Source organism: Equus quagga, chromosome 17 (genome assembly GCF_021613505.1).
Source record: "Equus quagga isolate Etosha38 chromosome 17, UCLA_HA_Equagga_1.0, whole genome shotgun sequence".
Taxonomy (NCBI): Eukaryota; Metazoa; Chordata; class Mammalia; order Perissodactyla; family Equidae; genus Equus; species Equus quagga.
Genome location: NC_060283.1, coordinates 55,909,726 through 55,937,048, shown reverse-complemented (window position 1 = coordinate 55,937,048; position 27,323 = coordinate 55,909,726). Strand labels below are relative to the sequence as shown.

At 39.9% G+C, this 27,323-nt stretch overlaps 1 long non-coding RNA gene across 1 annotated transcript; it reads right to left on the bottom strand.

Annotated features, from left to right (window-relative positions):
- Positions 1 to 311: 311 nt before the first annotated feature.
- On the bottom strand, positions 312 to 11,517 carry LOC124229458 (uncharacterized). Its single transcript, XR_006885893.1, has 4 exons — positions 11,421 to 11,517; positions 9,111 to 9,215; positions 8,434 to 8,580; positions 312 to 1,519 (listed from the first exon to the last, which is right to left on the bottom strand). It is a non-coding gene; the product is annotated as an uncharacterized LOC124229458 (long non-coding RNA).
- Positions 11,518 to 27,323: the final 15,806 nt, after the last annotated feature.

Below are 27,323 nucleotides of genomic sequence, written 5' to 3'. Positions count from 1 at the left end.
TGTCCACAGGGTGGCGCAAGCATGCCACGCGTTGTTTTGTGCGGGCTTAGATATGTTCTATTTAATCCTCTTTATTCTGTGGTCCTAGTGCTTTCTGTCATAGAGTTCACACTTCAAAAAGGCATCTTTTTCTTAGGCAGTGCTTGGTGGTATACAAACTATGCATGTTATACGCAAAAGTACAATGGAATCAGGTCAATTCTAAGCAAATACAATTTCAAACCTACTCAATAATGTCCTCTGAGAGACGACAGTTTTCTCTTTGACTTTATTGTTCTGGACTCTCTCTGAATCCCTCTGCAGCAAATGTTTTTGCATTTACAGTTTCAAAACATATTTTACAAAATGTATTCAGAAAATTCTGCTTCACCCGTGTCTCAGGGTAATATCGATGATGTTTCCTAATAATACGTGGAAACCACAGGTCCTCTGAGGCTCTGTGATTTGAAGGGAGCAAAGGAAGCTACTCTACTGTCACAAAGTCCATCTTTGTACTAAAATCCCACCTTTCATGAGTTATTCTCTTAGGTAAAAGATTAGCTTCTGTACCTGATCTTCGTTGAAAACACAACCTCTTCTGTTAGGGTAACACTGAGTCTCTAGCACGCCAAGTTACTGGCTCTGTGACCCTGGGTGAAATACTTAAACTGTCTGTGTTTCAATTTTCCCATATGTGAAACAGAGGAAATAGTAGACCCTACTTCATATACTTCTGAAAATTCACATGAGTGAGAGAATCATAAAACACCTTGCTCAGAACCCGGCACACAGCAAGGACCCAACAAATTGAGCCATTTTGATGGCCATGATGAACAACTTGCCATGTTTCTTAAGAGATCTTTTGTCTGGTGAGTGGAATAGGGCAATGCAAGAAGAGAAAGGGGCAGTAGAGAACTTCAAAGCAGATTTTGACGGCAGTTCTGTTCAGTGATGATTTGTGTGCGATGATATTCTTGTACTACTACAACTTCCCAGATTTCAGTTAAGCCCTTCGTAACTTCCATTTTGAGGTCTTTTGGGTTTCTTCTCTTTATTCCACCTGCACCTATTCAGCAAGATGGCTAAACTCATCCAGAAGGAAAACTCTGTCTTTCTATTCTTTCTATGCCCCTCTCTCCAATCTACAATTTAAACAGTAGCCCCAGGGGTCCCCGAATTCTGTCGCATTCAGTAAGTGTCTGTCAGCTCAGGCATCTCTATTCAACAAGCATCAATAGCTTAGAAGGTGGTTGTCTCCCAGTGTCATCATATATCCAGGCCAGCGCACCAAGTCGGTACCAGCAGATGGTCTGCATCCCACATCTCAGTATCCGCTCTGTCTTGCTGCACATTGTTACCTTTACTGAGTGGGTGTCATTGGTTGGCTGGATTAAGAAGCCAGCTGTAACCTCCAGAGCTACAATAACTTACAAACTTAGACTTCACACGCTGTTATTCTTCGTAATAAAGGCAATGCGTTAAAGTCTCAAGGAAAGTGACTTCATTTTTATGTGTTTATGAGATATTTCATCTCATTAAGCTAACAAGAGAAAGAAAAAAAAACTTATGTCAGACCCAGCCTCCTGATTTTTGAATAAGAAAATATATTCATCCTTTTTATATTGTTATTCTTTGTCCAATAATTTTCAAATTATGTAAGAGCAATGATAGAAGAAATTTAACTGCTAACATTACATAATTAAGGTGGCAACAATATTATGCTCCCAAGACTAAACCTGCTGGGTGAGACTGGGCCACTGCGCATGCTGTTTCAGGGCTGCTGTGGACTGGGAACTAGTGAAAGTCGTGCCAATTTGAGAGAATAAAACCCTCTAGACTTCCAGTTCTCAAAGTGTGGTCCAGGGAGCCCTGGAGTCCCCCAGGCTTTTTACAGAGTCCACAAGGTGAAAACTATTTGCATTATAATATTAAGACATTGTTTGGCTTTTTCATTCTCACTGTCACAAGTGTACTGTGGAATTTTCCAGAAGCTATATGATCTGTGATAATGTCGTCACTCTGCTAGTGAATGTGCTTGTGTATTCCCATGTTTTAAAATGTTCTGTTTTTTTTTTTTTTTTTTTTTGCTGTTGTTGTTGTTTTTAAAGATTGGCACCTGAGCTAACAACTGTTGACAATCTTCTTTTTTTTCCTGCTTTTTTCTCCTCAAATCCCCCACACACATGGTTGTGTATTTTTAGTTGTGGGTCCTCCTAGTTGTGGCATGTGGGATGCTGCCTCAACGTGGCCCAATGAGCAGTGCCATGTCCACGCCCAGGATCCGAACCAGTGAAACCCTGGGCCACCGAAGTGGAGCATGCGAGCTTAACCACTCGGCCATGGGGCTGGCCCCGAAAGTTCTCAGTTTTAATTTCTATGTGATAAACATCAGTAGACATAACCTACATAAATTACGAAAATCTAAATAATCTTCTCAAATCAACACAAAGTCCTTGGAGGTCTTCAGTAATTTTCACATAGTGAAAAATGACCCTGAGACAAAGATGTTTCAGAACTTCTACTCCGGACCACGTTTAACTTTTGCACAGCACGAATGACTTTGTTACTCAGTTCATAAAATAAAATATCCAAGAACTACCACTTAGAATGCTGACTCTTGATTTGTTTAAAAAAATAAAAAGTCTAGATTTCCAGTAACTGAAAACTGCACTATTCAAAGGGGTCTTGGAGATCCCCCGTATCTACAACTTTCTCTCAGGTTAAGGATTAATTACAGGATTACATAATGCCAATCCACCATTTTTTAAAGATATTTCGTATTATATTTTTCTGATTATAAAAATCATTCATGTTGTTTCTAGGTGAAACACTAAGTTGAAGGAAGAAATGGAGGATGAGATGTAAATACTGAGACGTGAGTAGATATTAAAAACCAAGTGCTGGACTTCCAAAAAGTAAGAAAAAAATCTACAGCACAGTGTTATTTAACTAAATTAAAAAAACATGAACACAAAACAACAACTCACATTTAACAAGACACAGTTACATGCAAGACCATAAATATCATCATTAAAGACTGACTATGAGGGGGCTGGCCCCGTGGCCGAGTGGTTAAGTTCGCGCACTCTGCTGCAGGCGGCCCAGTGTTTCGTTAGTTCGAATCCTGGGTGCGGACATGGCACTGCTCATCAGACCACGCTGAGGCAGCGTCCCACATGCCACAACTAGAAGAACTCACAACAAAGAATACACAACTATGTACCGGGGGGGCTTTGGGGAGAAAAAGGAAAAAATAAAATCTTAAAAAAAAGACTGACTATGGGCAGGAGGTGGAATGAAAGTGGGGGTCAGGGATAAAGGGAATGAATCAGCAAAGATGTTCCAGAGACTGAGACAATAAGGTGCCGTGAATGAGGAGTATGACCTCTCGCATCTGCTGCTAAGGTACAAACAAACAGGCTGAAAAGGGGAAAGGAAAATAAATTATCAGCAGCTCACCAGTCAGAGATTACAGTGTAATGTTGGTATTCATCATTATAATCTTTCATCTTTTTTCACTTTTTTCAGCTAAATAATTTTTTCTATACTTTTTACGCCTACATAATTAACATTTGTCTTGTTAAATTTCCTTCAAAGCAGCTTCAATCGCTTATAGTATTCTATAACAACATCCATCATTTTAAACCATTCCTAAATGGATAATTACTTGTTTCTAATATTTGCTATTTTCAGTAACAGTAAACAGACATATTTGCATGCCTGTTTCCCTAGGATAAATTCCACTAAATAAAATTTTTTAGGACGGAAGAATGAATTTAGTTAAGTTATGCAAATCACAAAATTGATTTCCAGAAAGAGTGTACCAATTTTACTCTCTCACCATCAGTATAAGACAGTGCTGTCAGACTGCATTCTCAGCACTCTGAGAATCCACCTGTCTTCTTATCATTCCAGTTTGATCAGAAAAACATGGAATCACATTGGTTTTCATAATTTTTATTTCTTTGATTACTAATGAGGTCAAATATCTTGTTATATTTTTATTGGCCATCTGAGTTTCTCCTCTTGAGAACTATCTGTACATGACTTCGCGCCATGTTACTCTCAACACAGTATGTCAAGATGCTTTTATAACCAGAGCCTTCTGACATAGTAACGTGAGAATGTTTTCAACTAGTCATATATAAATTATGAAAATCAATACAGATTATGTAAACCAAATCTTAGACAAAATCTTTGTCTCCAAACTTAAGAAATAAAGTGAAAAAAAAAACATTAAACGCTTTGTGCTGATTATTTGCCACTGGCCCCCGGATCCATTCTCTGTGCAGCTCAGCCCTGACCTGTGCCCTGGGAGACTGACCTCTACACAATGCACCACCCACTCTCCCCTGCTCTCTGGCCCCTGGTTGGGTTAGGCCAATGAGTGTTACCAATAGGAGGTGTAGTGCGGGAGGAGAGAGATTGAAGTCTTTAGGCCTCTCCCTTCTTTCCTGTTTTCCCTCAGTTCTGGCATGGTTACTCGGGCTGCAGCTTCTGTTTAGCAGGTCCCCATTCATGGTTCCAACCCTCCACTGGGCTCAATGACTCTTGTTTCTTCCCCGTGACCCATTCGCCTGCAGAGGTAATGGCTTCCTTTTGTTGGTAGTCCAAAGGTGCCTCAGTCACCCTTGTTTCTTTTAAATCTGGCTGCTCTTCTGCAAATAGTACCTTCATTAAGATACCTCTTCATGCAGCCCCAGCTGAATGTGTTTGGTTCTCACTAGATCCCTGACAGATACACTAATTCAATTCACTGTGTGTGTGTGTGTGTGAGGAAGATTGGCCCTGAGCTAACATCTGTGCCAATCTCCCTCTATTTTGTATGTGGGACAATGCTGCAGCGTGGCTTGATGAGTGGTGCTATGTCCACACCCGGGATCTGAACCTGCAAATCCCGGGCTGCTGCAGCGGAGCACGTGAACTTAACAACTATACCACCAGGCGGGCCTGTAAATTCACTATTTGATCTATGTTTAGGAATGTCTCTGATATTTGATTCATCAAAAGCATGTTATTCAGGGGCCGGCTCCGTGGCTGAGTGGTTAAGTTCGCGGGCTCCACTGCGGCAGCCCAGGGTTCAGATCCTGGGCGCAGACATGGCACCGCTGGTCAGGCAATGTTGAGGCGGCGTCCCACATCCCACAACTAGAAGGACCTGCAACTAAGATATACAACTGTGTACAGGGGGGTTTATTCAATATTAGCTGAGTAATTACTTTGAATCTGGCCCAAAGGTGGGGTCTGGGAACACATAAGTCACCTTTCCTAATTTGGGTGGGTTTTTTGTTTAAAAGTTAAAAGCCTTTAACATTTCACAATTTCAACAGCATCACATATGATGACATTTAAAGCTTTGTCTAACCTACATCTTCCTTACCTATCTCCTCTGAATCTCCAACTCCTTAACTGTGTGTCCTCTGCCTCGTAAGTGCATCTCTCTGTCCACTGAAGATGTCAGATTTCTTCATCACCTTCGAATCCTTGCTCACTACAGTCTCTTTGCACTTGCCGGGACAATTTCACCTTGTTTCTCTCTCTCTAAAACTGACCTAATGTTTAACATACTGTTCTTACCTCCCCTTTCAAGTTTGACCACAGTGTGGTGGCTCTTCTCTCGCATTTTCCATCTCTGTCATTAATCTGGCCTCGATCAGTGTAGGAGCATGTTTCATGCTGATATCTTGGGTGTCTTTGAAGTCAGAGAATGGGTTTTTTATTTTTTAGATTCTTTACCAAATTTGGCATGAGATTGAGCACACCATAGTGTTGACGAAGACCTTTTTAGCTAATGTAAGAAGGGACTTAGCTACTCTATAAAATAATAAAATATGAATAGAAACTATTATCCTATAAGAATTAATCAGTATTTAGAAGAGAATTTAAGGGGGTAAACTGAAACTTAGTGTAATATATTAAGTATATGATTTAATTTTCAAAGATACATGAACTAGTACTTTGTTTAAAATAATTAATAAAAGGGAAATTCTCCAGTCCTCATATGCAGTCAGAACCACACACATGTTATTGACGTAGCTATTTGTATGGAAATTGACTAACACAATCTGGAGGCTATTTAATAGAGTTATGATTTTGAGATTCAAGTGAGGCCCATAATAAAAGTAGCTAAAATATCACAAGAAATCTTGACCTAAGTTTTCTCCTTCAAATTCCAGAGCACACATCTGTGTGTGTTCAGAATCTGGAGGGTACAAGAGTCTCACATTCACCGCTGAGGCTTGACTCAGGCCAGGCTCCAGCAGATGGGCTACGACCAGCAGCCTCTGCGGCTGCCTCCTAACAACTTCCTAAGCAGCTCTCACAACTGCGTAGTGAAATGCTGGAGGGCTCACGGCAAGCGCAGCTGTGCTCCCAGACCCAGCTGTGCACCAGAAAAACTACTGGGGGGGGGGGCGCTATACTAGCAAATGCTACCCATTGCGCTAGCCCAAACTAATGGGACCCATAACTTGGTTTGCATAAGCAAAGCACCTTTGAGGTTAGTAGCAAAGGGCATAAATCCATAAAGTTGTGTTATGAGCTGGAGAATTAAGTGCATTTTCTCTTTCCCATACAATAAACAGCCCCCCCCCCCACACACAGACACATACACACATACAAACACACACTTGCTCTACTTTGTTTTGTTTCTTTGTGAAGTTAATCTCACTGGATTGTCACTTGAAATGACACTAGTTTGAGTTTGCATTGACCCTGAAGGAAGCTTTACATGCAGATCAACTATACCAAAACAGAAGGAAAAAAACGGCAAGGAGAAAGAAAGCTTAATCTTTCCTTGTATGTAGCCAAGAAAGCACAAACTAAAATTGCGCAGATAATAACCACTAACTCAGCCTTTAAGTAACAACTAACTTTTCTGGATAATTACTGAATCAGCATTCCTTCAACAAAATTTTTATTGTGTATCTAAAATGTGCAAATCACTTAGAAACAAATCTTAGATTTTTTTTTCCATTGATGAGGAGAAAGAGCATTAAAAAGAAGCCTGGTAAAAAAGATTCTTTTTTAATTAGTGAATTTAAAGGCACAATCTGTGTGACTTTGTGAAAAGATGCCTTCCAGATTCATTTTTATATGTTTTAGGCAAAGTTATTTAGACTTTGTTAACAAACTTTCAGTTCATATCTGTGCCGCTACTAGTGTAAAAAAAGTCATATATGGCATATTGATGCTTTGGAAAGTTTAAAAGAAATGCTTAATTTATTCCGAAGCTTGCATTTTTAAAAGAAATAAAATAACAGTATTTTACTTGGATTTCCTTCATAAGAGAATCCCAAACACATTGCTAATTTTAACCATTTTTCTCAAAATGTTTAAAGTGATAACAAATAATTGTTTAATATGTAGGTACCATGATACATATAACTCAAATGATATAAATGTTGGAAAAGTAAATGGAGATATAAGGTTATTAAGATTTGAAAATAAAAGCTAAATAATATTTGCCTTTTTTTTCTACCTGGTAACTATTCTTCATGCTTTCCTAGAATGCCGTCTGTCATTTGTCTTGCCTAAAATTGCTGTGATGACAATTACTGGCTCTGTCTTGCTGTGCTGTGTGCTGAGGCCTCATTTGGTTTTTGTCTGAGGTGTGTGAATAGTGTGGGTGGGAAGCTGCCTATATGAGACTACGAAGAGCTCCCTCTCAGAACGCACCTGCCAGTCTCTGTGCAAAGAGTCATGCAGAGAGTCCTGCTTTAAAAGTCAAATCCATTTAACAAAAGATTGATAGTAACTAGTGGAATATTCAGCTATATACATGGAGAAAACATTCACTTGGCAGCACCTGCATTTGATATCTCTCAATTGGCATTAGCATTTTTTCTGTATTCTGTACACACATGTAGGTAGTGTTGCCATTATGAGTCCATCAGGTGTTCCATTAACAAAAATATTCTCTTTCCTGCCTTTTCCTGGCACAGGTTTCTTCCTCCTCTCTTCGCACATACATATTCTTCCAGTAACTGATTCTACAACCCTGGCAGCGAGAATCTGAAACGTTTAGTGTGAGATTTAAAAGAAAGATGGACGCGCAAGTGCCAGTCCTTTTGCCCTAAAGGACAGAATTAAAAGTCATATATCGCTCTTCCTACAAAAGTCTCTACCCATTAAAGTTATTTTAAACATAGCCATCTATATCAGAAATAACCACGCTGCTACGCATCAGGATGTAGGTGAGATTTGAAGAGCAGACTCGTGTAACTTTGGCAATAACTTAAACAGCGTGCTGCTCTGTGAACGAGGGCATGAGGAGGATGAATATTTTGACACAATTGAAATAAAAAACCTTGAACTTTTGCCCTCTCTCAGACAGATGATGATGAAATAGGAGAATATGATGACGGTCAGTAAGGAAAAGAGATGTTTACAACTGGATCTTCATTTAAACAGAAGAAAATGAGAACAGTTATCACCCATGCTCTCCACACTTACCTGGGAATTGTAGTCACTGTTGGCTCCCAATTCGCAATTGGGCGCTTTCCCGTCATGTGGACAGGATGCTCTGGGAGCGCTCATAGTGGAAACCAAAGACTGCACTTCAGCAAAACTCCACATAAACACAAATAGTAACATAAGGTGCTGAAAGAAGAGAGAGGACAGCAAAGACATAAAATGATTAGCAAATGAGGCAAGTGAAGAAAGGACAACTGACATGAAGCATTAGCCTGGAGGACAGAGAGCTTGACAATTTTAATTGACTTTTCACTAACCTGGAGATTGTGACCACATAGTCTTGATGTGTGTTTAGAAATAAAAAAGAAACAGCCTACTATATATATATTTATATACACGCACATATATACACATACATAGTACGTATACACTATATATGTGTGTATGTATATAATATAGATGCTCTAGGTATGTGCGTATTTATACTTTGCTAAAAGAAAGACTTCCGTAATGGTTATAAGTGCTAAGTACTTAGAATGGATCACCATAAAGGGTGTTGTAAGTTCATTTTTAGAATTCTTTTTTTAGTTTCTTATCTGCTTGAATGGATTTAGGTCCAAAGAGAGGGATGAAGTAGCTAAACTCCAGTGCTTCCAGTTAAACTATTAGGGACAAAACAATGTTCTGAATCATAAGATCCTGAAGGAAGATCTTACCATGAGCCTCCAGTCAAGACAGGAAAGCAGATGCTCTTGCCATGCGTCGGTCCAAAAGACAATGTAATTCAAATGGCTTGGTCCCTTAAGGACTTACTTTCCACACTGTTCATAAGAAACCAGAATAGACTCAAGCAATTTAATTAGTGTACTGGGACACTTGGAAGCCAAAATCAACATATGCAAATTTCCTTCTGCATTTTGTAGAAAAATAACTCTTCTAATGGTTAAGAGTAGCTTATAGGTCTGAAAGTTTCCAGCCAATTCTTTTGTCTTTCACCCTAATTCATCACTAGTTTGCCAACCCTATTAAAACACTTTCACATCTAAATGTAAAGGCCCATATCCTGACATTGATCCAAGGGCGGAACTCCCATTGAAGTCGATGAGAGTGTTGCACAGAAATCAATGACAGGATATGGACCTCGAGGCTGGACCATCTCTCCTCTGCAAACTTTTTTTCATTGACACTCAGAAATTTGAGAGTATTACAAGAAACAAGACAGAGAAAGCGGAGCATTTACAGATGAGTTCCACGGGTCTCTGTTCCTTCTCTGGCAAAGTTTATTGTGGGTTAGATGCCAACTGTATTTAAAAAGGGAGAGACTGTAAAACTGACCACGTCAGCAGTGATGTGCTTGCCTAGAATTTCATCTCTCACCAGGCAGGTGAGCAGCCCTGTCTTGATCACAGCCTCTGTTTTGGCAAAGACGCTGCCTTACAAACTGAATGAGTTCTTTTTCCAGCTCCAATGTCTGAATTTGCAATCCTAAAGCATTTTACAAAGTATACTTCCTATTCAAAACTTGAATAATATTGAACATTTTATAGTCTAATTTCTAATAAACCATAAACGCTAGAAATAATCCTTTAGACTTAAACTGAGTCTTCTTTCCGGTGAATGCAAAGCATTTCAGGCATATTAAAGGTAATTCTCTCCTGTTTGCAAACAGTCTTGAACACAGTTTGCAAAGATCTTTAAGGAAATGCAAACATCTTAAAATAAAATAAACTTAAAATTCATTCCTTCCTCACCATGGTTATATCCCCGTTCTCTTTACTTACAAATATGAGGGAAATAGAAAGTTATAATACATGTTTGGTCTACTTCAAGTTTTAAGTAAGTCGAGGATTAGTTTTCTAAAAGCACTGCTTTGATTTATTTTGCTGATTGTACCATTGACCCACGTTTAAAGTGAAAAAGCCAACTGCTCACTTTGGCCTTGATTTCCTTCTAAGTCAGTTGGATGGACTGCCTAGCATCAGGGGTTCTCAAAGTTTAGCTTGCTTTCCAATGACCTGGAGCCACGTTCAAACACCAGCTGCTGGGCCCCACCCCCACAGCGTCTGACCGTGGTCTGGGGGAGGACTGAGAATTTGCATTTTGAACAATTTCCCGGGTGATGCTGATTGTGCTGGTCTAAGACCGCATTTTAGATCCACTGGTCAATGGACCTCAACCTTTAGCAGGTATAAGCATCAACTGAGAAACCTGTTTAGATTGCGGTGCTCGTCTCTCTTCGCTCCTAATGAGATTAAACAGGTCTGAGGTGGGGTCGGGAGCTCTCTTTTTAAAGAACACTGCGGCTAATTCTGATGAGATTGATTTTAGAACACTGAGAAAAAATACCTTCTGAGTCTCTTCCAGCTGTGAAGTAGTATGATTCTTTTTTTATATGTCAAATTAGGGAGGCTAAGACAAATAGCCTAATAGAAAACAGACATCAGAGACAAAGACATCACAGAGGCAATGACATAGCTGTCCTACACAGGTAACATTTTAGATTCTATGTTTTGTGGCAAAAAACAACTACCAGACCACCTGCTATGCTAAATTTATCCTTTGTAGCATTTTATGCATCTGTAGCTATATAATTGCTTATTTGTAAGAATGTATATAATGTCTATCTTGTAAATAGCAGTGAGATGACCAGGTTCCATCATTTTAAAAATTCATCATATATCTATTAGGTCTAACATATTGTAACACATTTGGGTCGGGGCCTCTTTCTTTGGCATGGGAACAGCAGATGCCCTCATCCCTACTGCATGGAGAAATCCTATAGATAGAAAGAAAACTCAGTAGGATTGATAAAATGACCCTGGAGTATGTTGATTAAGCATCTCCTTAGCATGGTATAGTGCAGCTCTGTACTTCATTGACAAGATTCTACAAACATACTAGGATTGCAGAATCTAATTCTCCTAATATATACCCATTACATTGAGGAAAGCTAATTTATGTGAAAACTATATACTTTGCCTCACCGAAAGCTCTTGTTTGCGAGACCAGAAAATCATTCAACACACCTGGCAGCTTTGGCTCTTCACAAGAGCAGCATTTCTGAGGATCGTAGTAGTAGTGAAATGAAGGTTTCCTTCCAAGTTCAAGGTACCCGTCCTTCTGGTATGTCACTGAACACTGAGAAAATAACAAAATTTTCTGTTTCAGCTCTTCATTTGCAAAGGGAAAATATTGTTGGATTCAGTGATTTCTAGGGAAGGCCTCTTTCAGTTCCAAATTTTTTATGATCTGTGATTTAGAACTACAAAGCTGACCCAAATGTCTAGTATGTCAAAAATGCCATATGATACATAGTTTATATTTGATATTTAATTGATATTATAAATGATTTCATTCTTACTCAATCTCCTAAATGCCTTCATGTTTCTTTTTATCTGAAAACAAAGTATTCCTCTAAGGGTAGATCTCATGTTAGATGCTCTTACCAAAATACAAAAAAACAATAATAGAAAAGAAATACTTCTCTTTAAAATATGACAAAATTAAGGTATTCCTCTGTTTTGACCATTTATTAGCATCCTTCACATTATGATTATCTAGTAATTACTTTTTTTCATTAATCAGAAAGATTGGGTATAGGAAATTAATTTCTCTGATTATTTGTATATTTTTCATATCCTACATAGGTCCCTGTGAGTGCTACAATTGTAACCCTTTATAATTGGCAGACATTAATTACTGAAATTGTACTAGAATTTCCATATAATTTTATATCAGAACTACATGAATACTGAATACATTTATCACGTTTAGAACGCCAATGGGAGAAATTAATTTCCAACTATTAAAATACGCAAGAACTTGTATGAATGTGATAAGAATGAACTATGCAGATTCCTGAGTCCTATGTCACAAGTAATATGTCTGAGTATGTCCAAGTATATTAAATCTAGAGCAGCTGCTCCCCATTCACTAAAATTAAACCAGGGAAAAGGCAAGAACCGAATCATGAAAAAGCTCCCAGCCAAGGGTGGAGAGCACAGAGCAAGACGTGATCACAGTTGTCCTCAACAAGGTCATCTTGCAGACACCCCTATTTCTGCACTTCTCCCACACATCCAGGCCTATAACCCCAGAGGCATTTTCAACTCCCTACTCCATGGCACACATTCTATAGATTCAACCTCCGTAATCTCTTTGTAGATCAGGATTTCTTAACTTGGGGTTCAAGAAAGGCCTCACGATGTCTGTACACCTGATGAAATTGCATGCAAATTGCACACGCATGTATGGACACCCTTTCTGAGGAATGGGTCTATAGCTTTTATCAGATTCTCAAAGAGGGCCGTCGCCCAAAAAGTGTAAGGGTCAGTGGACTAAACTGTTTCATCCTTTTTCAATTCTACTGCTCCCAAGTAAAGGCAGGTCCAGTGCTCCTTTTGAATATAAGGGTTCCTCCCATTCAGTTCCTGGCTCCAGTTTCTCGTCATCTTAATCTATCCCATATGGCGCTGCCAAAGGCACCTTCCTGGAGCTCACAGTCAGTCATGTTGATTCCTCCTGTTCACAAACTTCTCGGGTTCCCCCACTGCCCACTGAATCAAGGCAAATTCCTGGGTGCAGACACCATGTCTTATTCATCTTTGTATCCTCAGTTGTCGCTAGCTGAAGGGACTCTTGCTTTTGGCTCCTCCCGCTGTCAGAAACCATGTGTCCCAACTCCAACCTGTCTTTCCAGTGTTATCTGCACTATATCCTTTCATGACGTCTATGCTCCAACCAGTTCAATCGTTTGACCTCATCAGTTCTCTGAATGCAATCCATGTTTTTCCTCTTTCCTCGCATCTTTTAATTATAGCTTTTTCCCTTTGCTGGGGTTGCTTTCCTGACCTCTCCCCATCCAGCTCATGTCTGCTGATGAAGTCTTAGCCATCCTTCAATGCTTAAAAAGGTGTTCCTTCATGAAACCTTATAAGCTCTGCCTCCCTGGGAGAAATAATCCCTTTCTTCTCTGAACTCTTTGCATTTCTTAGGACTTTACATTTATTAAGCACATAGCACTAAATTTTAATATTGAATAAATCGCATATAGTTTACATACTACTTTACACTGTACACTTTTTAAAGGCAAAGGTTCTGTTTTGTTCATTTTTCTCTTCCCCACAATACCTAGCACAGTCTCGCACATCATGATATTCAACAAATATTTGCTGAAGAAATAATGAAAGAATAAATGAAGAGTCATCGATTCTTCAGATGTTTCAGATCATGATGAGAGGTCAGCTCCAGTTTTACTGATGAAGGATGTGAGGTTCAGAGAGGCAGAGAGGGCGACGGAAGGTCACAGAACCAGCGAGCAGTCAATCTGGGCTGGAGCTCAGCTATTTGGACTTGATCTAAGTCTCTGCCTACCACACAAGGATGCCCCTTTTTTGGACAAGAAAATTGCACTTAGATGTGTTTCTTTTAAGCAACTGTAATCTTTTGTTTTTATAATTCTAAATATTGGCTTTACCATTTATTATCTGTGTGACTGAGTATCTTCCTTAGTTTTCCCATCTGTAAATTGAGGGTCTAGATTTAGCGCTCTCTATGCTTCCTTCTGGCTGTGAAGTTGGAATTGCTTCTGTCACCTCATCCCTCTCTTTTCCGGCAAAGAAGGTAACTTCCCCAGGTTTTGCCAAGTTTCATGGTGCCCACTTCCCCTGTGTATTCAAAGTGAAGCCTGCTTATCAGTATGCGGTAATGACCAACACAAGAGGTGGGACCAAAGAATTCACATGTAAAAGATCAGGCTTGATAAAGATAAGAAATTAAAGCTGCATTTTTTAAAAAATGAAAGATCTTTTAAAATGTTTGAAATTCAAATAATTAGGGTCAAAAAGGTTAATCTACAGATCTCATACTTAACTCATGAGGTTCTATTATCGTATGCTCCCATGTTTCTTCATTGTGACAAATATGTATGGCAAAACAAAGTTTGAATCCAAATGGCTCTGACTTCCACCCCAACAATCAAAAGTGAAACTATTTCTCTTTCATTCTTAATATTCCAAATATGAATAGAAAATTATTCTTCTCCCCAACCTTGGGCTAAATGGTAATCCATTCTAAGTCTTAGGTATATCTTTAAGGTACATGTTTTCAGATATGAATCTGTGCTAACGAGTTACGCACACAGCAAGCTGACCCACTCTATCTCCACTTTGTTTCCCACACACTGCATTGTGGATTCTTCCAATTTATATGTTCTAAAAAGGCATTCTCGCTCCACTCAATTCCAACACAAATTCCTGGGCAAAACCTAGCATTGCTATGGTGTTCTGTAATTCCCTATGCTGTAGAGTTCTTTCTTACAGTGAATCTGATGTGAGATACTTACAGCTCAAAAAGGCCCACATTCATTCCTCAATAATGAATGTTTTTCATGTGCATTGTCTTCAAAACATGCTTTGCCCTCTTTAAGGGCAGCATACACTAGAGGGAACAATATGGTCCGTGTTCCAACAAGAGAAGGCAGAATCCGATAAGGAAGAGTTACTGGATGAGATGAGCACTGTAAAGAAACAAACTGGCCCATTACTAGTCAAGAGACCACGGGAATCCCTTTAAGGTCTCTAGATTTAGCAGAGGGAACAAAGTCTCATGCTTTTTAAATTTGTTTCACAAATTTATTACTTTCTCTCAGGATACATTGATTTTCAGTTGACTTGATATCAGGGTCTTTAAATCAAATCTAACTTATTGTGTTTTTCTGTCATATAGAAGCTTGAGCAAAACAATAGCAGGTGATCATAAGGGAAATTAATCCTCAATGTCATTTTAAAATACAAACAGCCTTATAACTCAAAAGACTTCCCCATTCATAGTTGCTATTTTGCTATTATATTTTCCCAGAAGAGCAAACAATAATGAAGATAATGTGATACCTTATTAAGAAAAGGTGGTGTCTATGCACACACAGGTAGCTTAAGGTTTTCTTCATATACATATACGTGTGTATATATATATATATGCATATGAATATACATATGGGTATTTTGGATAAATTTAACCCTCTTTAAAGTATAAGTATATATGCATGTGTATATGGATATATATGTAATACATGATTTATAAATTTGTGTAAATGCACACACATATCACAAACGGAAGAAAATAACTATGTTTTGAGCTATGATAGACCCTATGCCAACTGATGGTGCTTTTTAAGCCTTATAATACAGATTCACTTATTGTCACTCTCTTACAGTTGCTGTTACATAGTTGCAGGACTGTCATTCAATTCTGATTTGTACTAGAAATTGTACAAGAAACCAAGACCTTAGCACCTGGTGACGTGGTGCATTAAAGGCAGTTGTGGCAATCACGTAAAGCAACTCCTGGGGCTTTGGGGTGATGATGTTGAGGTACAAGAAACTTAAGAAGTCCCTCGAGGGCTCTGCAAGAGCTAGCAGGACCTCACCCCAGACAGATGGAGCGCCCCGCCCACCACCGAAACCCAGCCACCCAAGAAAACTGAAGAGACAGCATTCCCACTCTCCGAACTCCCCCAACCTTTCATCCTCTGTATTCTTCCAGCTTCTCAAAATAAATTATAACATGCATAAAATATGTATATTAACATGCCCATTCTTGTCAAACCTCTGCAGGTTGAATTCACTACTGGGTTTAATTAAGAACACATTAGCAGCAATGCAATCCCTATGAAAGTTCCAACAACATTTTTCACAGAAATAGAACAAAGAATCCTAAAATGTATATGGAACAACAAAAGACTGTGAATAGCCAAAGGAATTCTGAGAGAAAGAATAAAGCTGGAGGCATCACACTCCCTGATTTCAAAGTATACTACAAAGTTTCAGTAACCAAAACAGCATGGTACTGGCAAAAAAACAGACACACAGATCAATGGAACAGAATTGAAAGCCTAGAAATAAACCCACACATCCATGGGCAGCTAATTTTCCACAAAGGAGCCAAGAATATACAATGGAGAAAAGGAAGTCTCTTCAATAAATGGTGCTGGGAAACCTGGACAGCCACATGTAAAAGAGTAAAAGTAGACCATTATCTTACACCATGCACAAAAATTAACTCAAAATGGATTAAAGACTTGAATGTAAAACCTGAAACCATGAAACTGCTAGAAAACAAAGGCAGTATGCTCTTCAACATCAGTCTTAGCAGCATATTTTCAAGTACCATGTCTGACCGGGCAAGGGAAATAATAGGAAAAATAAACAAATGAGACTACATCAAACTAAAAAGCTTCTGCACAGCAAAGGAACCCATCAACAAAATGAAAAGACAACCTAACAATTGGGAGAAGATATTTGCAAACCATATATCTGATAAGGGGTTAAAATCTAAAATATACAAAGAACCCATATATCTCAACAACAAAAAAACTAGCAACCCAATTGAAAAACGGGAAGAAGATCTGAACAGATCGTTGTCTAAAGAAGATATACAGATGTCCAACAGGCACATGAAAGGATGTTCAACATCACTATCAGAGAAACGCAAATCAAAACGACAATGGGAAACCAACTCACATCCGTCAGAATGGCTGTAATTAACAAGACAAGTAATAACAAATGTCTCAGAGGTTGTGGAGAAAAGGGAACCCTCACACACTGCTGGTGGGAATGCCAACTGGCACAGCCATTATGGAAAACAGTATGGAGATTTCTCAAAAAATTAAAAATAGAAATACCATATGACCCACCTATCCCACTACTGGGTATTTATCCAAAAAACTTGAAATCAACGATCCAAAGAGACTTATGCACCCCTGTGTTCACAGCAGCATTATTCACAACAGCCTCAACTTGGAAGAAACCCATGTGCCCATCAACTGATGAATGGATAAAGAAGATGTGGTATATATATACAACAGAATACTACCCAGCTATTAAAAAAAAGGCGAAATCTTGCCATTTGCAACCACATGGATGGACCATGAGGGTATTATGTTAAGTGAAATAAGCCGGACAGAGAAAGACAAACACTGCATGATTTAACTCATATCTGGAAGATAAACAAACACACTGACAAAGAGAATAGTTTAGTGGTTACCAGGAGGAAGGGGGTTGGGGATGGGCACAAGGGGTGAAGGGGCACATTTATACGGTGTCTGACAAATAATAGTGTACAACTGAAATTTCACAATGTTATAAACTATTATGACCACAATAAAAAAAAAAGATAATACTTCTAAAGGTAAAAAGAAAAGGGGGAGACAATTTAATTCTACCAAGTTTTCAGCTGGGCCCATCATATTGGTTTTTTTTTTTTTTCCTTATGCAAGGAAATCTCATTCCCCCCTTAGGACTAAAGCAAGTCAGGCAGAGAGAATGATCAAATGGTCCGAATCATGCAAATTGTAACTTTTAATGAATGCAATGTTTACACAAACTCTAAGAAACAGAGCCGAAAGCAAACTGCAGGGAGATGTAAGGAATCCAGAGAAGAAGGTGCCATATCAGCTGACTTCAAGGAGCTAAAGAGCCGCATGTGATGAGTGTCTTCACTGCAGACAGAGTTCAAGGATGGGAGCGTATGCTTGGGTCGGCTGTGAATCTGAACCTTGAGACATAGTTGGAACCAGGAGGTAAGTAAAAACTAAAGGAGAGAGTGTGAGGAAAGGAATGAAGACATAAAAACAAGAGTACTGCATAGAAAATCCAAGGACTTCCAGGCTCAGGAGTTTGAATTTTAATCCGTCCGAAACGAGGAGCTACTGAAAGTTTCTAAGCAGATGGAGGAATATATTTCATTGCAAATAAATCTGTAGAAGGTATGTAAAATGAATCAGCAGGGGAGCTTAAAGTCCAGGAGGCTGCCACACGCATCCAAGTGTAAGGAGAGCAGAGCCTAACCGGAACCGTGGCAGCAGGAACCGACACTCATCAGTGAATGACAGAATGAAGCAAGTGACTCCACGCTCATGATCTCACCCCGGAGGGCTGTGTACTTAGTCTGTGCCTCCCACAGAATAACTACAAATTGGAAATTTTAGGAGATTTGGGACTGAATGTATTTAATTTGAAGTTCTGACTTCAGTTGATAAGCATGTCTCAAAGAGAGAAACACCTGCAAGATTTTATGTTATAATAAATTCTTATAATTTCATATTGGACACACAAAAACCACAAGAATAACATTGAGGTGGGACAGGGCTGAGTTCTCTGTGCCTCGTTATGTAGAAAAGGCAAGAGCCTTACAAAATAACCACTGTATCACGTAGGGACTGCGTTCAATAACCAAGATACAACCAAAATGGGTTTATTTTCTCTCATGTAAAAGAAGTCTGGTGCAGGTACCACATTTTACAGTTACCAGTACCCCACGGTCCTTCTTTTTCTGCTTTATCATCCTTGCTGTGTGGCTTGAATCTTCATGGCATAAAATAGTTACTTCCTTTCTGGGCAGCATATCTGCATTCCAGGTAGAAGGGCAGCACTGCCCTCTGTGAGGATCTGCAAAGCCCTTCCCAGTGCCTTCTTATGATTCATTGGCTGCCCTGGTCTGCAAGGGAAGACTAAACAGCGTACAGCCAGCTGGGTACCTCGCCACAGTGACTAAATTTGGGTTCTGTTAGTAAGGCAGATGGGGGATGGCTATTGGGTGGGTCAGTAGCAGTCACTGCCAGAGTCAGAGACATTCCTCCCAGCTCCAGAATTGTGTGATTATAAAGCCACATAGAACCCATATACAAAACTACAAACTGTTTTCTCGTGTCTTCTTCAAAACATCAGCCTTCTTTATCCTGCTGAATATGGGAAATAAGTCTGTTTTACTCTAAATTTTAATCCAAAAAGAACCAACTACTAACACAGGAATTTTTTTTTCACTTATGAGCGATCAACTCTGCCCACAGACCAAAGATTGACACTTTTCCAAACTGTGCAGGATGCTAACGCATTATGATACAGTGCAAATATACTGTGAAGGCTGCCAGAGAATATCCATTATTTGTACATGGCTAATTTGGAACTAACTATACAGTTGTTCAGTATCAAAAGCCAAGGTCTTATTTTTGAGTTAAAGTCATCAGTTTGGGAACCTCATGTTTCTGTCACCTGGATGTCCTTAAGGTCTCCTGTCATCTGAGATCACCATTTCCTTTAATATTTAAACAGAATGTATGCCTACCCATCTTAGATTCTGTGGGAAATCCAGCCTCTCTCACTCCACCCTCAGATCACAAAGATTGTTGAAATGCTTACCATCTCCTAGTCTCCTATGATCTGATTCTTTGCTTTCACTGAATTTTCAACGCCCTCTCTGCTTTCTGCACTTCCGTGTCCACTATCACCTTCCTTTGCAGCTTTGCTCCATGTGGACACTGCGTCTATTCCTTAAATTCCTCAAAGTACAATTCACAAAATGCTGTTATTTGTAACCAAATTTTCCTAATGATTTGAAGTAATAGAAATTAAAGCATGGCATAGTATGGATATCAACTTAAAATTGAATATTTGACAACATTGTGCTAAAAATTCATCAGATTTTCCCTGGGGGAAGAGAAATTTCTGTTTGAGTCTGTCCATTTCCTTCCTTGCTCCTTGCCGCATCTCTTTGGCTCTCTAGACTCTTTACCTCCCTTTTCCCTCTGCCTCCCTATTCTCTCTACTTGCTTATGCAAAGGAATTTAGGTTTCACTCCCTGTCTCCTTAAAAAAAAAAGAAAAGAACAATTACCACAACCTATGTCTGCATATTGAAAACCTTGTTAAGGTGCTCTGCTAAACACAGGACCATGGATCCCAGGCCGCCCTCTTTTCATATGGGGAAACGCCAGACATTTAAAAATTATCAGGTTACGTTTACTTTGAATAACCACAATAAAATCAGAGACCGATATAGCACAGCCTAAGATAAACTCATGTCCTAAGAACTGCAGGTCAACAACAAAAAGTAATTGGAAAAGCATTACAACATTTATTTCCATTACCCGAAAACCATCATTGTGAATCTAACTCATAACTCACAGCACTATCTCACCAAACCCTCTGTTTTTCTTCTCTCCAAATCTGTTATACCCCAGAGATGTCTTTGGGTCTTTCATAATTTAAAGTCTAGCATCTCTCCTAGAAGCCCCGTTCCCAGTGGCCTTCTTGTCACTTTCTTTTCTCCTGCTTCTCCAGTGCTGCTCCTCTACTAATTCTTCCAAATGTGCCTTAGAAACCCAAAGAAACTGGACAGGAACAAATGGAAGAAATTGACAACAATACACTCCTGTGAAATAGGTAGTCACTGGCTGGAAATATCTCAGTACCGTACTGATGGTACCCAGCGCCACCTAAGAAAGTGACAGATCTACAGAAGGAAAGCCAAGAATGAACAGAAACCCACTGGTAAGGGGAAAATGACAGAGCACCATCCAAGAAGTACTCATGGCTAGCAGTCAGATCGGAGAAAACATGTAAAACATATTAGACCCAGTAATAGTTCAACTTCAAGACATAAGAAATCCAAGAACAAGAAAAGTAGCAAGAGAGTGTTGAACTATTGTCCAGCTCTGGATGTTGGCTTCAGCAACCACAAAATTAAATAAGCAAAACAAATCTAAGAGAACATTGGGTAGAAATTTTCCTCTTTCCCTGGAATTGGCAAATACCCATCTTTGAGAGCAATAGATTCTGTATACTCCCCATTCTAAAGAGAGCAGTCAGCAGTGGGCTGTCACGTCCCGGTCATTGCTATGGAATCTCTAATAAGAAAGCAGAATCAGCCCTACTAAAATCAATGACTACCCTGCCCTCTCTCATGCCATCCATATATACAAGGAGGAATGAAGAGGGGAACTGAGAAGTGAAGTCTGGGCAGGAGTTTTTAGCCTACTACAGAAGACAGTAATCGTAGTTAGAGGCCAAGTGAGGAGGAAGGCTCCAAGAGAATTATTTTTTGAGTCTGGGGGAAGGACTTGTAAGAATGGGAGAATGCATCTTTTTCTTCAACTGAATCCCTACTGGAAGCCCCAGGAGGGCTGCCCCCGGAGTAAAGGGAAATAGAAGGCGGGAGTTCTTGGAAGAGCATGTCAGACTCCCAAATTTGTGAGGTGCAATTTCCATGGACAATGGAGCTTCTATCTCCTCTGGAGATTTCTAAAGAGGGCAGGTTTGCTGGAGTAGCCTGGAGGAAAAGAGCAAGAAGTGCTGTGACATAGGTTGCCTGTGAAGAAGATGGGGTAATCCTCAACTTTTCCATTTTTCTGCAACTCTCAGTGGGTGCAGTTCCAATAGTTTCATGTCAATTAGAAGAGCCAGGAGATTTGAAGCCAGTAAGCAAAGCAACATTACATCCGCATTTTCAAATGCTTCCTTTCTAGATTTTCTAATATTCTCCATCACTCTTTTTTATTTTTTTTCTTGTCTCTGGTGCCTCTGCTTAATGGTGCTATAATCCCTAGGCTATCTGTTGGGTAATCCAGCATGGCCTCATTCAGTATTTTGCATCTTAGGAACATAGATGCCGCCAAATGTGTCCACTTGTATCCAACTCCACCTTGGCCCATGCCATCACCATGTCTCACCTGGAGTTCTGCAACAGTCTCCAAGGCAGTCTTCCTGCTTCTCATCTCGCCCACTCTCTTCTTACTCCTCTTCATGTTGCAGTAAAAGTAATTTTCTTACAACATAAAATGGATCCAAGCCTTGCTTTGGACATAGAATACAATCAAACTCCTCACACTGCTTACAATACCAAGCATGATTTGGCTCCTGCCTCCCCCTCTGAGCTCCCCTCCTTGACCAATTGGCTTATTGGGTGACCCTCTAACTCCTCTTGATCCACTTTTCCCTCCCTGCTCTATGCTTCAGCTACAACTTTCTCCTTTGAGTTGTTGTCACATGTGAAACTCTTTCCTACCTCAGAGCCTTTATTTAGTGTGTTTCTTGCCTTTCTCTCTCTCTCTGCATGACTGACTCCTCTTTTGGAAGGTCTTAGCTAAGGGTCATGTCCTCAGATAGAATGTACTTGACCACCCAATCTAAAGAAAGCTCCTGGGGCTGGTTCCGTGGCTGAGTGGTTAAGTTTGCACGCTCTGCTTCAGACATGGCATAGCTCATCAAGCTATGCTGAGGTGGCATTCCACATAGCAGAACTAGAAGGACCCACAGCTAGAATATACAGCTATGTACTGGGGGCTTTGGAGAGAAGAGGAGAAGCAAATAAAAGAAGGTCAGCAACAGATGTTAGCTCAGGGCCAATCTTTAAAAATAAAATAAAATAAAGTAAGCTCCTCCTGCTATTCTCTGTCATAACACCAAGGAGGTAGTGCAGAGAGGAGTTGTTCATAGTATTGACCGCAATTTTTAATTGAATATTAGAATGTATATTTATTTGATCATCTTTTACTTCTCACCCCTAATAGATCATAAATTAAATTTAACATTGTTGAGAATTTGAAAGTACAGGAAAAATTGATGGTGATGGTTTGCGAACTGACGGAGGAGGGTCTCTGAGAAAGAGATGAGAGCACCAGAGGAGTTCTTTGACATGAGTAAAGAAAAGGAAAAAGAAAAGTTATGCTTTAGATGTAAATATGCCGTTCAATGAGGCTGTTGGGGAAAAGGAAAAGAATATTAGGGAGGCTTCCCAGCTGATAACCTCTCTTTTCAGTGAAAGAGGAAAGAAGAATGAGCACTAAAATAGCAAGGCACTAGGCTTCAGAAGGATTAAAAAGGTCAAAAAGAGCTGCTGAAGCAAATGGGAATGAAAGCTAATCAGGGACATTCACAATGGATTTGTTGTGCCCCCAAATCAAGTCTTCATTTAGTTATCCATTCAATAAGTATGTATTGAGTTCTAACTCAGTGCCAGACACTCTACTTGTTTCTAGCATCACAAAGACAAATAGGCACCAACTTGTGAAAACTCCCCTGGATTTGAGTTAAAGGACACCATTGGGTAGCATCCACAGTGTCCAAACTCCCAGCTGCCTCGCTTGGTTCCCCTGGGGTCTGCTCAGACATGAGGTGCAGGTCACTGACCTTCCCTTGCTTAGGGTGGGCTCTTGTATTTCATAAAACTATCATGCCAGATCTTATTGTATGGAATTCACAAATCCTTCAGCATATGAGTTTGTGATGTTTGAAAATTTTGCCAGACATCCCCATTCCTCCTTCAAGACCGACCTCTCTCACCATCTCCATGGGGCACAGGGACCTTTAGGTACGTGTCACCAAGGAAGAGGAACAACTTAGGTCATCCCATAGTTTTCTAAGAGAGACATCTGAACTAAATTATAATAGCAATATTCAGTTTGTAAAAGTAAAACATAATTATGTATGTTACACTTCAATTTATTTAAAAAAATGAATAACACTGGTACAAGACCTTCTGTAATCTGGCCACCACTTTACCTGTTCAACTAGTCTGGGCTTTGCTGCAGCCCAGATTAGCTTCTCTTAGACTCTCGAATAAGCCAAACCATTCTTACGACTGAGGTCGTTTGACACGAGCCTTGAATTCTCTCCTCCTGCCTCTTCTCCTTTGCAAAGCCTACCTTTTATTTAAGTTTCATCTCAAGCCCTACATTTTTGAAATTCCAAACACTTCTAGAACATCTGAGAATTCTAGAATATCTAAAATTGTTTAATATCTCTTTTAATAATTAAATTTTAAATTGATGATCTTGAGTTTAAAAGATAAACCCCACAAGCCCCACAAAATAATAAATCCCACACAAATAATTAAAATACACAATCTCTTAAAAATTTAAGGCTGGAGCTATCTGGGTAAATAGTCTCAGATTGATATTTAAAAAATAGAATTCAGAAGACCAAAACTACCTAAAGTTTAAAAAGCAGATGTGTTTAGATCTTATCATTAAAAATTAAAGAAGAGATCTTGTCAAGATGGTGGCGTAAGCGAACTCTGAACTCATCTCCTCCCACGAACACAACCAGGTTAGAACTATTTTTGGAAAAATTACCCCAGAGCGAAAACTAAACACCTGATCAAAAAGAACCCCCACAACAAGGGACAGTCCTGACTGAGGCGGAAGAGGCAGAAATTCCTTCTGGAGAGGAAAAAAGCCACCTTTGGGAGCAGTGGAGCTTCTCGGCTGGCCTGGCGGGAACCACCCTAAGGTACACAGCCCTCCCTGGAGGAGTGAGGTCCAGAGTGGGGGCAATACTGCTATAAGCATCCTTCAGACTCAGCCCAACTGAGACGGGGGTCTTACTGTCTGGCTTTGCTGGCTATTAACTGCAGCGAGGACACCCCCAGAAAAGCTACTGGCTGAAAGCTGAAAAGACCCGGGGCTTAAAGGGCCCATGCACAAACTCACCCATTGCAGCAACCTAAAATCACCAGAGAGAGGGCTGACAGTCCTTTGGTGAAATGAGACTCACCTGGTGGGTTCTGGGAGCATCTTGATGAGAGGAGGGACCTCTCTGGAGACTGAGACATTGGTGGAGGCCATTGTTCTGAGCTGGTCCAGGCATGCTGACACAGACCCCGGTGGGCGCCATTGGCCTGTTAGCCCAGGGGTCTGCCACGCCCACTAGAGCACAGATTTAATCCTGTTCAGCCAGGGCAGGCAACCCTCCCTAGGGATTGGCCCCACCTAACAGCAAGCCCTCAGGCTACTTTTCAGCCTGCATTGACTGGGTGCCTTGATCCTCTGCAGGCAGGCAAGGGTGTCTGCCTCTGTGGGGCAGGGCCTGTGTGAGGACAAGGTGAACTGTGGGGGGCATTGGTGGAGAGGTGGGGGCCTCTGCAGTGCAGCATCAGGGTATGCTCCAGGGGGTTGAGAAGTTTGCATGGACCAGGACTGGTTGACAGTGTGTGTGGTCCTGTGGGGGGTGAGGCTTATCAGCAGCAGAAGACCTGTGCTTCACAAATAGCCATAAAAAGGATGAGCCCCACCTTCCAAAGCCTCAAACAATTGAGTGCTCCCCTTCCTAGGGCCAGCACCAGTCAGCTGCACTCCTAAGAGAACTGACAATAGCCTTGTAGGCCTGAGGTCTATAGCAACTGTAAGCCCCTGAGCCTAGCAACCAGCTACACTGGGTATCAACCCAATTAAGAGGAAAACTGCAATAGGAGTGTGCTAATAGACTTTGTAGCCAACAATGCTGAGGCTCCCTGAATCAGATTTACAAACAACTGGCCAGGGAAGGAAAAACTGGACTCCCTGGGTACCTGCAGTGGGAGCAACCCTGATGCAGCAGAAGGATACAAGTACCCCACAAAGGGGTCACTCCTGGTTCTTCTGGAATGGTGATGAGAGGGAAGCACACTGCTGGGCCTCATAAGGCATCTCATACATAAGGCCACTTCTCCAAGATCAGGAGACATAGCCAACTCACCTAAAACATAGAAATAGGCACAGAGAAAGAGGCACAATGAGGAGAGAAAGGAATAATTTCCAAGCAAGGGAGCAGAGCAAAACCCCAGAAAAAGGACTAAATGAAACAGAGACAAGTGACCTACTCGACAAAGAGTTCAAACAAAATATCATGAGGATGCTTATAGATATCGGGACAGTGAGCACATCAGCAAAGAACTGGAGGATAGAAAAAAAACCCAATCAGAAATGAAGAATACAATACTGGAAATGAGAAATTCACTAGAGGGACTCAATAGCAGAGTAGAAGATGCAGAAGAACAGATCAGTGAGCTAGATGAAAGACTAGAGGAAATCACCCAAGCAGAACAGAAAAAAAGAAAAAACAATTAGACAGAATGAGAACAGTCTAAGGGAACTCTAGGACAATATCAAGCATGCTAACATTCGGCTTATAGGTGTCCCAGAAGGAGAATAGAGAGACAAAGGGGCAGAAAATTTATTTGAAGAAGTAATAGATGAAAATTTTCCTAATCTGAGGAAGGAAACAGACATCCAAGTACAGGAAGCACAGAGAGCTCCGAACAAGATAAGCCCAAAGAGGCCCACACCATGACACATTATAATTAAAATGTCCAAAATTAAGGATAAAGAGAGAATCATAAAATCAGCAAGAGAAAGGCCACATGTGACATATAAAGGGAAGCCCATAAGCCTATCAGCAGACTTCTCAGCCAAGACTGTACAGGCAAGAAGAGAATGGCACGACATATTTAAAGTGCTAAAAGGAAAAAACTTACAGCCAAGAATACTCTATCCATCAAAGCTGTCATTCAGATTGGAAGGAGAGATAAAGAGCTTCCCAGACAAGCAAAAATTAAAGGAGTTTAAATTTTTTTTCTCAATTGAGTTATTTTTACAGTAGTTATTAGTAAACAATTGAACAAAACAATGGTAAATCTAGAATGTGAACACATTAAATGTAAAAAGTAAAATTTACTGAAAATACATCTCTTAATTGCATAGCTGTATATCTGGAGGAATATAACTTAGTGTCACAATAAAATAGAATTTCAGCAAAAATAAATAAATAAATAAATAAAATAAAGGAGTTTATCACCAAGAAACCAGTTCTACAAGAAATGCTAAAGGGACTTATGTAAGTGGGAAAGCAATGACCACAAATACAGATAAAAAAATATTATTATCAAAAAAACAAAACAACAACAACAAAAAAACCAGGCAATAAAATCACTTGTAAAGGTAAAAATATAGTAAAGCTAGCAGATTAACTACCTGTGAAGACAACATGAAGGTTAAAAGACAAATGTGCTAAAATCACCTATTTCAATGATAAGAGGGTAATGGATGGACACACACTAAACAAGAAACTATATGTGATTTGAAAAACATAAAATGTGGGAAGAGGGGAGTGAAAAAGTAGAGCTTTTAGAAAGAGGTCAAGCTGAAGAGTCTATCAACTCAATATAGACTGTTATATACATAGAATATTAAATAGGCTCCTCATGGTAATCACAAATCAGAAACCTATAATAAGCAAGAAAAAAGTAAGACAAAAGAAATCAAACATATTACTAAAGATAGCCATCAAACCAGAAGGGAAGAGAGCAAGAGAAAAAGAGAGGAACAGAGAACTGCTAAAA